General features: G+C 45.0%; 1 protein-coding gene across 1 annotated transcript in view; it reads right to left on the bottom strand.

Moving 5' to 3' along the window:
* INPP5D (inositol polyphosphate-5-phosphatase D) overlaps window positions 1-13,686 on the bottom strand; it is a 114,159-nt gene that overhangs the window by 81,312 nt on the left and 19,161 nt on the right. The gene's annotated exons all lie outside the window — the stretch shown is intronic.

Genomic DNA, 13,686 nt, shown 5'->3' with positions numbered 1-13,686 from the left:
TCTACCTATGATGGTCATCTTCCCAAATCAGTCTTTTTACTCGTCCATCTTAAGCCCAAGGATTTACCATCAAGCCCTCAACCCAAGCCTCTCACCAACAGCAAAGATTATGGACCCCCACGTTAAGGAGGAATTGATCAGACTTGCAGCCCTTAGCATCCTCTTCCTCCCCCAAATGTGGCTGTCCAGAAGGATGATAACTACCCTCCCCACCCCTCCCCTGGGCTCAGCACGCTCTCCACACACATCCCACCTCAACTCTGCACAGACCAGTTCGCAACCCTGCTCCATAGCGGGGTCTCTAGTCCTGTGAGTCCCTAATTTGCCAAGAGGGAAGACAGGGTGACAAATGAGACGGGGCACACTTGGAACTCGGCACTTAGGTGACAGAATGCATCATGTATTTACCTCAGCATTGAGAATGAATGAATGAAAGGGTGAATTACTCTTTTGAGGACCCGAACAACCTTACTTAAGTTTCTATGGCTTTCCCATTTTACAGATGCATGCATGAAAAATAAAAATGCATATTTTGTAAGAATCTACTCAAATAAAAAGACACCCACTTGATGGTTGCCTATTAAAGGGAAGGTTACATAGCACAGGATGGGGCTAGAAAGGATTAAAACAGTTTGTGAAGACACTGCTTTATAGTGAGAAGGTGCTGCAACTTTGGTCATGTAACCTGATTGCAAAAGATAGGTACTTTGTTATGGCTTTTCTGATTTGACCTTAACTAATTACCAAAATCTTCTGTGTCTGAGTTTCTTCCTTGGTCAAATGGGGAGGGAAAAATGGGCAAGGGGAAGTAACATTTAGTTAGAAAGCAGTGTGGCCCATAAGTAAAAGCACAAAATCTCAAGCCCGATGAGTGAGCAAAGCAGGTTGGCTGTGAGACACTAGGGCGAGGTGGGGACTGTGGCACACTGGAGAAATGTCCCTTTAAAGGGACCAGCTTCCTCTTAGCTCCAGTTACATCCCGATGGGATAACTTAGGCCTAGAGTTGCCAGAATTTCAAAATATTCAAGGGAGGGCAAAGTTACAGATTCTTAGATGAAATCTCATATTTTTGCAATTCATTTTTTAAAACACTATGTCAGGCCACAAATTCAAATCTTAGTTCCACCATTAACTAGTCATGTGATTGGAAGTATGAAATTCAGCCCTCTAGGGCTGAGCCACTTTTCCTGTTCACGAATGAAGATTCTCAGATCGGCTCAGCCAGGTGTTTAAATGAGCTGATATAAGCCCTGGGCAGCTCCATTATCACAGAGTACCTCCTATGTGTTTTGAATACATGAATATATCATCAACTCCTATTTTTCAGATGAGTAAACTAAAGCTTGGAGGAATGGAAAAATAAGAAGAGTCATGTAGAAAAAAAAAAATCTTCCCCATATGTAATGAAAAGGAATGGATAAAACTGAATTAAAATAACCTATAAATAGGGTTTGGGGATTAAAAAGGCTCTAAGTAAAGCAGAAGTGAGTATCAATCTGTCTGACCCCTAACAAGGTACAGGAGTCTCTAATAAAGACATCTACGTCCCAGAGGCAGGCAGACGTCACCAGGGCAGTAGCAGGTATGAGTTTGCAATGTACGGGCGAGTGATGGGCTGCTGCTGGCTCATGCCTGCTTGTGCCAACTTGTACTGGCTCAAAACCCAATTTTTACAGAACCCCAAGAGCAGGTTGTTAAATGTGACCGCTACGGTGGGAGACACGCTGAGAGTATTTACACCACAGAAACTGGCCAACACTGCAAATCAGGGCTTCGCTTTCTTCCTGGAGAACTGGTTGTCAAATGTTTGCCACTGCAGGGGGCCCAGCGACATTTAATCACTTTGGCAAAATCATCCTGTCAATTCTTAGAGGCCTGGCTTCATGTGCACACTTGCCTGACTCTGCACAGCCCCAATCTCTGGAAGGAACACTGGGTCAGGAAGAAATACCCATGACACAAAATGGTTAATAATTCATTGGGGGAACTCAGAGGGGATTACTGTTCAGTGAGGAAAAACATTTTTTCACTTGAAGATGGCAAAGGCTCAGATCAAAACAGGAAGCTTCCAGTCTGCCTTGTTGGGGAGGTGGGATTGTCTGAAGCTATGAGACGCTGAAAAGGAACAATGGCAAAGTCTTCTGGTTGGCAAGGTGCAGACTTTCCCTCCAGTTTCCCAGCTGGGCTCACCCGTGGCCTCTGGAGAAGAGGGGCTCAGTTTAGGTAGACAGGAGTGGACAGGCAGCTCGGGGTAAACACTGTGTCCTGCAGAGGAACTGAAAGTCACCATTTACAGGCTCCTGCTGCTCTGAGGAAGTGACAAAGTCACCCTTACATCATGGTACTGAAGCCCAAGACCAAAAAGGGGAATGCAACTATACCTGCTTCTACAGAACCAGCCTCATCCCAGGGGAGGAAGAGCACGCCAGGGAGAGGGTCCAGCTGTGGGATGCTGATGAGTTGGGGGAGGGCAAGGAGGGGGCGGCCAGAAGCTGTGATTTGCACAATGAGTAAGAGGGGTTCTTCTATAGTTTACAGTTTTCATGAGCTCTGTGTCCACCCCAGGCAAGATGCTAGGTCAGCTTATTAAGAGTCTGGTTTGTAAGATGTGTCCAAGCAAGTGGCGATCTTAGGAACCAGCAGAAGTTCACTGAGAACAGACCAAGTTGGGTGAACCTGTTTTTCTTATTTTATTTACACAGTAGAAGGCCAATGTATGTTTGCTATCTTAATGAATTAGATCATTTGTTGCATCTGATACAGATCATAGCTCAGTTACCTGCAGAGGACAGGCAGGTGATGTAAATGAGCGGAACTGGCTGGGAGTGAGGCAGTAGGGAGAGGTGGGGACTGTGGCACATCAAAGAGAAATGAATGTCTCAATGAAAGGGGGAGGCTTCCATTCAGCTCCAGTTTCAGCACCATGGGGTAATGTAGGTCTAATGTTATCAGAGCTTCAAATTTTTCAAGGGAAGCTTAAAATTTGGAGTATTATTTAAAATCTCTGGCTTTGTAAAAATGCTTTTAACTGGTTCATAATTTAAAAATATATATGTCAGGCAAACAGAACACTAAATCTAACCCAGGGACTACCAGTTTGTGATCTCTGACACAATCTGTATAGATTTCATTAAAGCATTTTGTGATCTTCATCCATGATCTTTTGTTGAGAATCACATGGAGGAGTATTGGCTAGGTGAATGAACACCAGTGTCAGCCTGGACATAGGTTTCCACTGCTGTTGGGTTCTCCCTCTCATTTATATCAGCGATTCAGGTTAGGATCCAGGAGGTGGACCTACCAATGTGTGGCTACCATCAAGCTAGGAGGCATCTCAAATATGCTAGGTGACAGGCAGAGCCAGGTTGAAGCAGAGCTCAGTGATCTGGGGCAGTGGGCTGGGTCAGAAAGAAGGCCCCGCTGGGCACCGACCACCCAACTTACTTGACAGCTCCCAGTCCACTCTGCAGCTCCAGCCGGGGCATTGTTTGCTTGCTGACCCTCTCTTGGCGCTGCCATTTTTCTCCTTGTCTCCTTTCGTCTTCAACTGAAATTTTTTATTTCGTTGTCTTTGATATGCATTCTCCTTCCAGAGCAGAAAGGTCCTTGCAAGACAACAATGAATGCTGTTGCCACCAATCTGTACACCTGGGCCGCGGGGCCCAGCCAGCGTGAAACAAGCCCCAGCAACTTCCCTCCCCAACAAGTTAGTCGTACGGGAAAGAAGAGACAAGCCTATCATTACATGCAGACAACAAGATGATGTACCTAGAGAGGCCAAAAGAATACATTTAAAAAATGATTAAAACTCATAAGATAGTTCAGAAAGATAGGTGAGACCACCTTGTAAAAACCGTAACTTTCCTAAGCACCAAAAAAACCCAATCAGAAAATGTCATGGAAAAGTCAGGTTCTGTTTGCCAAAGTAGCTAAAACCACATCGCACTCAGTAACAGGGAAGATGTAAGAACTCTATGGAGAAAATATAAAACAGCATAAGAGAGATATAAAAGAAAATCTGAATAAATGGAAAGAGATACCATGTTCTCCAATAGAAGGACTTAATAGCATAGGGTTCTAATTAATCTATAAATTTAATGTAGCTACATTAAAAATTCCAACTGGATTTTTTTAGGGCACTTTACAAGCTGATTGTAAAATTCACCTAGAAAAGAAAATGAGTGGAAACCACCACGGAATGGAAAGAACAATAAATAGAACTTAGTCTACTGGAGACACACAGTAAAGCCACGATAATGCAAGCACTATGTTAACTGGTGCAAAGATGGGCTCACCAGTCAGGGGAACAGAAGGAAGAGCCCAAACTCAGATTAGGACGATGTGAACTTAGGGGTGATAAGATGGCATTGTGAGTCAATGGGAAAAGGGTGGCTTATTTAATATATGGTGTGGCTATCCATTCGGAGGATGGAGTTACAGTCTCTATTTTGTACCAAAATGCAGAAATAAAGAGCTAAACATAGAAGCTTAGTATAAAAGTGGTAGGAGAAAATAACATTTTCTCTGGATAAATAATATTGAAATGAGTGATTCACAAAACCCAGAATCCATAAATGAAAACAGTTGACAACAAAAAGTGGTAAACATCCACATGATACACAAACCATAAACCAAGTTTTTTAAAAAAATGACAGGCTGGGAGGAAATACTGACATTATAACCAGCAAGCATTAATAGGCAAAACATATGAAAAGCTTTTTATAATCAGAAGAGGTTTTTTTTCGAAAGGGAAAAACGAACAAGAATATAAATAGGCAATTCACAGGAAAAGAAATACGGACGGCCAACGCATATATGAAAATGTGCGCGTCCTCATTTCCAATGAAGGACACACAAAACGAAATAGAGGCTGTGCATTTTACCCACTGTTTGATGAAAATTAGACACTGATAATGTCCCATATTGAGAAGACGTGGAGACACGGTGGGTACAAAGTGACATCAGGTGGGAGATGGCGCACTGGAAGAGGCTTTGGCAGGGTGATTTGGCTGTGTCTACAATACAAACATGCACCCCTCCAACCTAGTAACAGTTCATCCTGAAGAAAACTTGCACATGTGCACAGCACAGACAAATCTTGCGTATTGCAGCCTTGTTTTCTTGTAGTAATAACCAAAAAAAAAAAAAAAAAGGAAATTGCCAGATTGCCTAAGAGTAGGAGGATGAACTGTACGTATGATAGTTGAAAAGCACAAAGGTATGTGAACTCACTTGGCTGGATCTCAAAGACAGACTGCTAAGGGAAGGAAGCAAACTAGAGAACAGTATGAACAGCGTGATCCCATTTATTAAAAAAAAAAACCTATATACTTGTACAGGCTCGTGCTTCTATGTAAATGCACTAAAAATGGCAAATGCATCTTCACTGCAGAGGAGAGAGGGGTGTGGGGATGGTGAGGGCAGACTTTCACTTTCTACTCTGTGCTTCTGTTTTGTTTGAACACTTAAAAAAAATGTATTCATATTTCCCTTGGGTTGAAAAAGAAAGAAGAAAAGAAAGAAAACAGTAGCAACTGTTCGCAGACCTGCGTCCTCGGACAAGGGTCTTGAAACTGGGAGCTCTCCGCCTGCCCCGGACGTGGGGACCCTGAAGAGCTCCTGCCTGGGAACAAGCAGGGGGCCTTGGGATCCTGCCCCTGGGGCTCTGTCCCTGTTCACCCAACGTGATAGAGCTTCACACAACAAGAAGGACAAAAACTTTTTCAAAAAAGAAAAAACTCACCTCACCACCCAGTTTTTGCCTTGGGGGGGGGTTTAAATTCAACACATAGGCTTTTCCTAGAGAAGTGCAGGGAATAAAAAGTAATTTAAAAAAAAATCTTTTTCCCGCAAAACATTGTGAATGTACTAAGTGCCATGGAATTGTTTATTTTAAAATGGTTAATTTTGTATTGTATGAATTTCACCTCAATTCATTTAAAAAAACGACAAAAACGAACAACAATCCCTGCACCCACAGGGCACCCTGCCGTCTGCAGCCAGACCCCAAACTCCCCAGCCCAGGGCTCGAGCCTTTCACATCAGTCTGTTTCAACTTTTCTTTCCCCAGTTTTCTCTGCTGGGGCTCCTATTTGGGACCCCGCATGACAGCAACCTTACTCCCACATTTTCTGAGATAATCTTGTTTCCCGTAATACAAAATTTTTAATAAAGTCAAGAAGTGAAAAAAATTTTAAGTATTATTATAAAGGTTATATCTTGGCCATGGTTAAAAAAAACTAAAACTGTATCAAAGGGTATTAATTGGCAAGTAGAAGTTCCCCTCTCTTGTTGTGATCCCCCTCATGGTAACTTCCATTCTTGCCCCCCTGTTAACAGTTTCTCAGAATCTTTCCTGCCTACTCTGATGTATGTGCAGTCCTGTGTATTCTATCCTTTAGCAAACAACCCAAAATTCTCCTACTATAATATCATCCTGCAATTTCTTTTAAATTCTGGAGTTATTTCCAACCTCTTACACACAGCTCTGCCTTAATTTTTCAAACAACTGGTCAGACTACACTTTCCTTAACCGTTCCCTATTCATCTCATTAGGTGGTTTGCTGGTTCTTCTTGGTCCCCTTTTGAAGTGATGCTGCAGTGAATGTCCTTGTACATGTGTCTTGCCGGTGTGACCTGTTGGCCACATTCCTGGGAGGGGCGCATTCCTCTCGGGACCAGGTGCTACAGATGTTCACGGATATTGACAATTTACCCTCCAGAGCTTTGCTCCATGTGCATTCATTCCTTCCCACCACATGGGGCACTTGCTGCTATTTCCCCCACCTCCACGTGGTGTTCAGACTTTAACATCCACACAAATTACTTGAGTATCTTGTTTAAATGCTGATTCTGAACCATTAGGTCTGGGCCTGCTTCTCTGCATTTCTAGCAAGCTCTAGGGTGATGCTGAGGCCGCTGGTCCATGGACCACACTTTGAGTAGCCAGGCTCTAGAGCAACGCTGTCCAATAGAGATAAAATGTGAGCCTTATACGCGATGTAAAATTTTCTAGTAGCCACAATAAAAAGCATTTTTAAAAATCAGGGGAAACTATTTTGATGATCCTATTCTTTTACCTTGGTACATCTAATATGTTAGGATTTCAATGTGCAATAAAAAATTATTATGAGATATATTACCTTTTTCTCTTTTTTAAAAAATTTATTTGATATCTGGTGTGTATTTTACACTTCACCCATCTCAGCCTGGATTAGCCACATTTCACGTGTTCAGTGGTCACCTGTGGCCAGTGGTTGCTGCATTACCGAGCTCTAAAGAGTCTCCTGGGCTCTACCAGGGAGGGGAACAGCGTCTGTTTCTCAGAGCCCAAGGGGCGGTACAGGACTAATAGGGCGGGAGGCAGAAGAGGGGCGCTCAGGGGGCCTTGGTGAGAACATACTCATCAGCCAAAGGAAGTGTGGCCTGAAGCCGTCAGGGGACCGGCAGCAGGAGGGAACTCTGGATGCAGTGACGCTGTTATTGCTATTAATACTCTCTGCTCCTAGGCCACAGTCCCAAGAACTCAAAAAATTTCAGATAAAATTGACATTAGTTTCAGGTGTGCAAGGTGAGTCAATGCATATACTGCAAAATGATCACCATGGTGTCTGGTGAGTCAATCACCGCACGTTATTACAGTTTTCTTTTCCTTGTGATGAGAACTTCTAAGATTTACTCTCTTAGCAACTTTCAAGCGTACAATACAGTGTTGTTAACTAGAGCCGCCATGCTGTACCTTACGTCCTCAGGACTAATTTATCTTATAACTGGAAGTTTGTGCCTTTTGACTACCTTCACTTTTAAATGAAATCACAACACACTTAAAATTGTGCACGGTTCATTCTAGCTGACCAGGCATGATACGGTTATTGCCAAAATTTTGCAAATCTTTCCTCCCCCAAATATCACAGGATTGTCGACATTTAAAGAATGCTTCAGTGAGTACTCATAGTGCTTAACATAAAGTCCTTATGACTATTTTTAAGGTACCAAACGTATTACAGTTTCTAAAGTTAAATTTTAGAGGAACATATTTACAGGGACAGTTTCCCAAGAAGCAAGATATGTTTCAACGTCAGGAGATTTTATTTCTGTTTTGCATTTTCGATTTGAACTTCCCCACCTTGACTTGCTACTTTCCTAAGAGAAAAGACAGAGACAACAAGTATTGATCCGCAGTAATCCTTAATACACAAAAAAGGAAAAATTAGCCAAGGGAGTCATTTTGAGGTCCCAGCCGGGTGGTGTAAACCACAGGACCGCATCTTGCACTCTGATTAGAAATCTGCTTATTTCTCCATTTCTCTCAGGACAGGGTACTTGATTTATCTTATTGCTTCTTCCTGTGCAACCGTTTTCATCATGGGGTCAACATTTGTTCACCGGTGCCAGCCGGAACATATCCTTTCAGGTGCAAAGCATGGGATGGGGCTGAAGGGTGCAGAGGGTTGGGGGGGTGGGGAGGGGGAGGGGTGGGGGAGATGTCCCTGGGACAGTCATCTGGGGGCCAGAAATTGTCGCTGGGGCTCCACAGCCTGGCTTATTCCATCTCAAAATAGAAGAGGGAGTCGGAGATGGGGAAAGAGGGGGCACTGCTAGGAGTTTCTAAGTCCTCCTCCACCTCCAGTATGCAAAATTTGCCTTTAAAATAGCCATTTCCCTCTGACACATGCAACGAAGGAAGCTCATCTTCTTCACTGTTTCCATTTCCCCTTTTCTCTCACCCCAAGTAAAGGTCCTGTGTTTAAGAGGCTGCCCGGTTGAAACTCCTCCCCTGCAAGAATCTAACCACCCATCTCTTGGCACTGCTTGGATATAGCTGGTATTTATAACTGTACAAGCTCATTGATGCTCTAAACCTGTACTAATCATTATCTTTCAAAAGCCTTCACGGTTCCAGTGGTCCCCGGAACAGGAGCATTCTCCGTTTCCCCACTGCCAGGAGCTTAGGCGGGATATTTTTATCCTTAATTACACATCCCTGAGATGCATTTCTTTCCAGCTTGCTTCTTTTCTTTTTGTGAAACTCTCGAGGTACTCTGAGGGAGACAGAAATGACAGCTGGCAGACAAGCTCTGTGTCCTTAGCCTGGGAGTCAGCTTGGAGAGGAGCTGCCTCGGGGCAGATGGAGCCTGGGGCAGCTCCTGATTAATGCTGCAGCTCGCCCCCAAACTCCCCTGCTGCCTTCGCAACCTCCTACACCCAGTTCCTGCTGCGCCCACTGTGCCCCTGCACGCAGAGCAGATTATGAAACAGCTGCCCCGAACGCTCCCCTCTCCTCTGTTGATGTCACTGTTGTAGAAGGAATCAGAATTTTAGAGCATGAAGGCACGTGGAGGTCTCTAGTCTTCTCCCCTCCTTTTACAGGTAAAGAAATGGAGGCTGGTCCGCCCTCACTTATATTACAAATTTACCCCTTATTCATATATTTAGCTAATACTTCTTGAGTGCCTATTCTGTGCCAGGTGCTCTTCCAGAAGCTGCAGATACAGTGATGAGCAAGACAGATGAGGTCTTAGCCCCCCTGGGTGTTACATCCTCACGGTGGAGACAGATGATGAACGAGTGGGTCAGTAAATGGCAGAGGCAGTCGCTGTGGTGGGCAGAGCCACAGCCCCTCAAAGACACCCATTTCCCGACCCCTGGAACCCATGAAGATGTTTTGTTACGAGGCATCGGGGAATTAAGACAAAGAGGGAATTTAGGTTGCTAACATACTGACCTTGAGATAGGGAGGTTATCTTGAATTATTTTGGTGGGTCCCATCAAATCCCAAGGGTCCTCATAAGGGAAAGAGGGAGGTGGGAGAATTGAAACCAGTCAAAGTACTGGGGAAGGAAACCAGGGCATCATGCGTGCTAAGCATGCACTTTACCACTGAGCTATACCCCTACCCTGCTCTGAGTAAACTTTAAATCTACTTGTTTAACTGTCCAGTTTCCCTCTTTAAAGCCTGGGACTATGCCTTCCTTGCCCCAGGATGAGGTGCTAAGGCCTCTTCTAAGAAGGGTCTTAAGAGTATTGCTTTGCCAGAGACACTGGATTTTGGAAAACACATTTCTTCATTTCAAGACTTCAGAACTTTCCCCGCCAAGTCATGAAGGACATAAGTGTGGTAGAGAGACAGGCAGACACTCTGATGGCCATCAGCCGCCCAGACTTTTTTGACTTGGACGGGCAGGAGCAGCTGGACCGAAGGGACTTAGGGATCTCTTACTTCTCTCTTAAAGAAAATCTCTTCGTAACAAATGACTAACTGATGACCTACTAGTTAGTTCAATACTAGGGGGAAAATTCTGGATTCTTCTATCTTGGGATTGCTTAAAATTGGGTACATCTCTGCCAAGAACAGGGGTTGCAGGTTAACCTTAAAAGGTCTCCTGAGCACTGTGAGGTAAGTAGGAGCACCATTTTCAAGCCAAGTCCAGCTAGGACTTCCATTTGACGAATGGCCACGAAGACTGTCCTGGGCCAGGTTCTAGCAGACACAGAGGCAAATGAGACCCTCACCCTTGTTCCCGAGGAACCCAGAGCTCACTGGGGGAGACAGACACAAGGCTGAGTACCACCCCACATGGCCAGGGCACGGCAGTGGGAAGTGGGGAGGTGTCTGGGGAGCACAGAAGAGAAGGTGAGGATTCTTTTGGAGGAACTGGCTGGGCCATTCACTGCCTCCTGTTTAAGGGGAGCTCCTTTTGGTTTAGAAGTTTCCTAAAATACCACTCCTTCAAGCTCCATGAATCGGGGGTTCAGGGGATAATCTTGATAATTGCTTGTCACTGGTCTCTAAGCTGACTATTCCGTGAAGGCGGGGATTGTGTCTGTGAGGTTGACTGCTGTACCCCCGGTGCCCAGCTAGTATTTGCTGAACAAAAGAGTAGATAAATAAATGGCTGTGGGGAGTCTCTCAGCTGAGTCATTCTGGAACATGGACGGCAGATACGACTGTGACACTGACCAGACTCAGCTTAAAAGTAGGGTCATCTTGATCCTCGTTCAAGAAAGTTAGTGGCTTAAATGCCATGAAACTCACAACTGGCTCCACAGTTGGGGCCAAACTTCGGTGTTTGGAAAAGCAAAGGCCAGTAGCCCAGCGTGGCAGCAGCATCAGATTTAACTTGGTCCTCCCCTTCCAGCCTCAGTGACAAAGGGCCAAGCCAAGGGGAGGGAGGGTGGCCCAGCCTTCAGGCCATAGCATGGCAGGTCAAGTGATATATATTCCCATTCTGTCACTGATTGGTTGTATGAACCCAGCAAACAGTGTTATCCCATCTGAGCCTTCTCTTTGTGTTTAAAATGGGAATAATGATAGTAGTACCTCCCTCTCAAGATTAAAGAATGTGTATCAAGTGCCTGGCTCCTAAGAAGGGCTCAATAAATGGGGGCAATGGTGACAAGAGAAGATAAGGTAGGTCCCAGAGGGCTTATGGGACCTTCCCTCTGGCTCTCCAGTATCCTCAGGGCTCTCTCACTGCTACCTAGTGGGACCCGAGGCACCGGCCATTGCCCAGACCACTGCCTCTGTCTGCCCCAGTTCTTCAGCTGACCCAAAGAGCAGACACAGGACAATCTCAGTTCTCAAGTGGATCCTGTCACGGACAGGACAGAGAGGCCCAAACTTGGCACCTCCTTCCCTTCCCCACTCCTGGGTCATGATCTGGGACCAGTTAGGGTTCCTGGCCACTCATTCTTCTTTCCAAGTCCTCCCAGACCATCCTGTACCACTCTCAGGACTGAGGAGAGGGGACAGTCAGGGACTACGTGCCTCAGACCATGGCTTGTCAGCTTCTGGTGCAGTGAACCTTGATGCTCAATTAAAATTTTTCTTTTTCTTTTTTTAAATTCCCCTAGGAAGGTCAACATTTGCATGTTAAGGTACTTTTAGCTTCAGATAACAGAAAACTTGAATTCAACTACTTGAACAAAAAGGAATCAACTATCTCACAAACAAGAATTCTGGAGACTGGGTATTGACCAGGCTGGTTAATTCTGCTGAGTTAATTCAGTGGCATCACTGAGGACCCAGGTTTATTTCATCTTTCTCCTCCATCCTCTGCATATTGGCCTCACTTTCCAGCTACTTCTCCTCTTGGTTACAAGACGGCAGCAGCAGCCCCAGCTATTGCATCATATGATAGTTTCCAAAGGTAGAAAATGGACCATTTCATCTTTGTGTTTCTTTATAAGACAAATAAACCTTTACCAGAAGCCCTGAGGAAGATTTCCCTTCACATCTCATTGGTTATGATTGCATTCCATTTCTGTGCTTAAACCCACAGCTGGTGTTGGCTTTGTGTGGCCTCTGCTTTGGGCAACAAAGAGGAAATGGGCCCATGTCCTGGGGCAAGGTGGACCAGAAAGCTTGAAATATGAGAATGAGGGACAAGATGGCCAGAGGGGAGGGCAAAAGAGGACAGACAGTCATTTGGAGATAAAGGCAACAAATAGAAATCACAAGAGCCGGAATAAAAACTTACTCAAAGATCCAACAGAAAAAAGTCTTCTGAGCCAAAGAAAGATCCAGGTTTGCAAAGAGAGCAGGCTGAACACATTCCAAGAACAATTGAAAGGAAAATGACAAGAATGGAAAAGAATTCCCACCAGCTTCAAAGCAGAAAAAGAAAAAAAAAAAATGGTTCCCTGTGATGGGACTAGTACCAACTCGGCCTTGGATTTTGTACCTGGGGCTATTTGTAACACTAAGTTTCTCAAGGCAGTGGAACAACACCTCTTCAGAATTCTGAGGGAAAACTCAGTCTCCAAGAATTTTATCTCCTTTTGAATCTGAAGGCAACTGGAAAATGTTTTGAGTTACTCAGAAGCTTGGAAAACAGGCCTGTCCATGTTCTACAGCAGATTAAACTAACATGAAAAGAAATAAAATAACGTAAAATGAAATAAAATAAACTTGCATTAAAATGAAGGCTTCTAGAAGGTGGCAGCCATGGCCTAAAGGGACGGCTTGGCCACGGTGGACCCCTCCAGGCCCCCTGCCCTGTGCGGCCTCTGTCGTCTGCCTTGTCTGCTCCCTCTTGTGCAATGCCAGGAAGTGCGTGTTCGAGCCACATCCTTGGCCCAGCGGCTCGGACGGAATCTTTACTTCACTTGGCGACCACTCAGAACAATAGCAGCTGCCACCCTCTTCCTGAGCTTAATAACAATGGCTTAACCGTCAACCCTCCCGGACACTTGTGACCGAACAGCTTTTAGAAAGTTGTTTTGTTTTCTCTCTCCAAAAGCCACACTGCCCGGAGCAACGTGCGGGCCAACGTCAGGGACCAGGAACTGAGTCATGGGTCTCACCCGACTCGAGCCGCTGGGGTTTTCTTCTAAATGGGGAAAGAATACCGAGAGTCTACGAGGCTGACAGTTTCAAACTCCCTCTTCACATAAACGTGCCTTAAAACCTGTGTGTGTCTCTGACTTGACTTTGACAGTCAACGTCCTGAACAGAATCTCAACCACGAGAAAAGACAGGAAGTTCGCAGCGAATTCGGCTCTGATGGGGGAGTCGGGGCGGTTTTTATTTTCAGCTTTATTCTCCTTGGTAAGAAGGATGTCAGAAGAACAGCAAGGGTTGAGGGGGTTGTAGGAATGGAGCCAAAGGGCCCCCCTTTGCTTGGACTGTGGTGTCAGGCTGTTTATGTGACAGGCCTGCCCTGGGGCCTCCCTTCAGGCTGGCC

Source organism: Camelus ferus, chromosome 5, assembly GCF_009834535.1.
Source record: "Camelus ferus isolate YT-003-E chromosome 5, BCGSAC_Cfer_1.0, whole genome shotgun sequence".
Lineage (NCBI taxonomy): Eukaryota > Metazoa > Chordata > Mammalia > Artiodactyla > Camelidae > Camelus > Camelus ferus.
The sequence above is the reverse complement of the archived record's forward strand: the minus strand, read 5'-3'. Positions and strand labels throughout refer to the sequence as shown.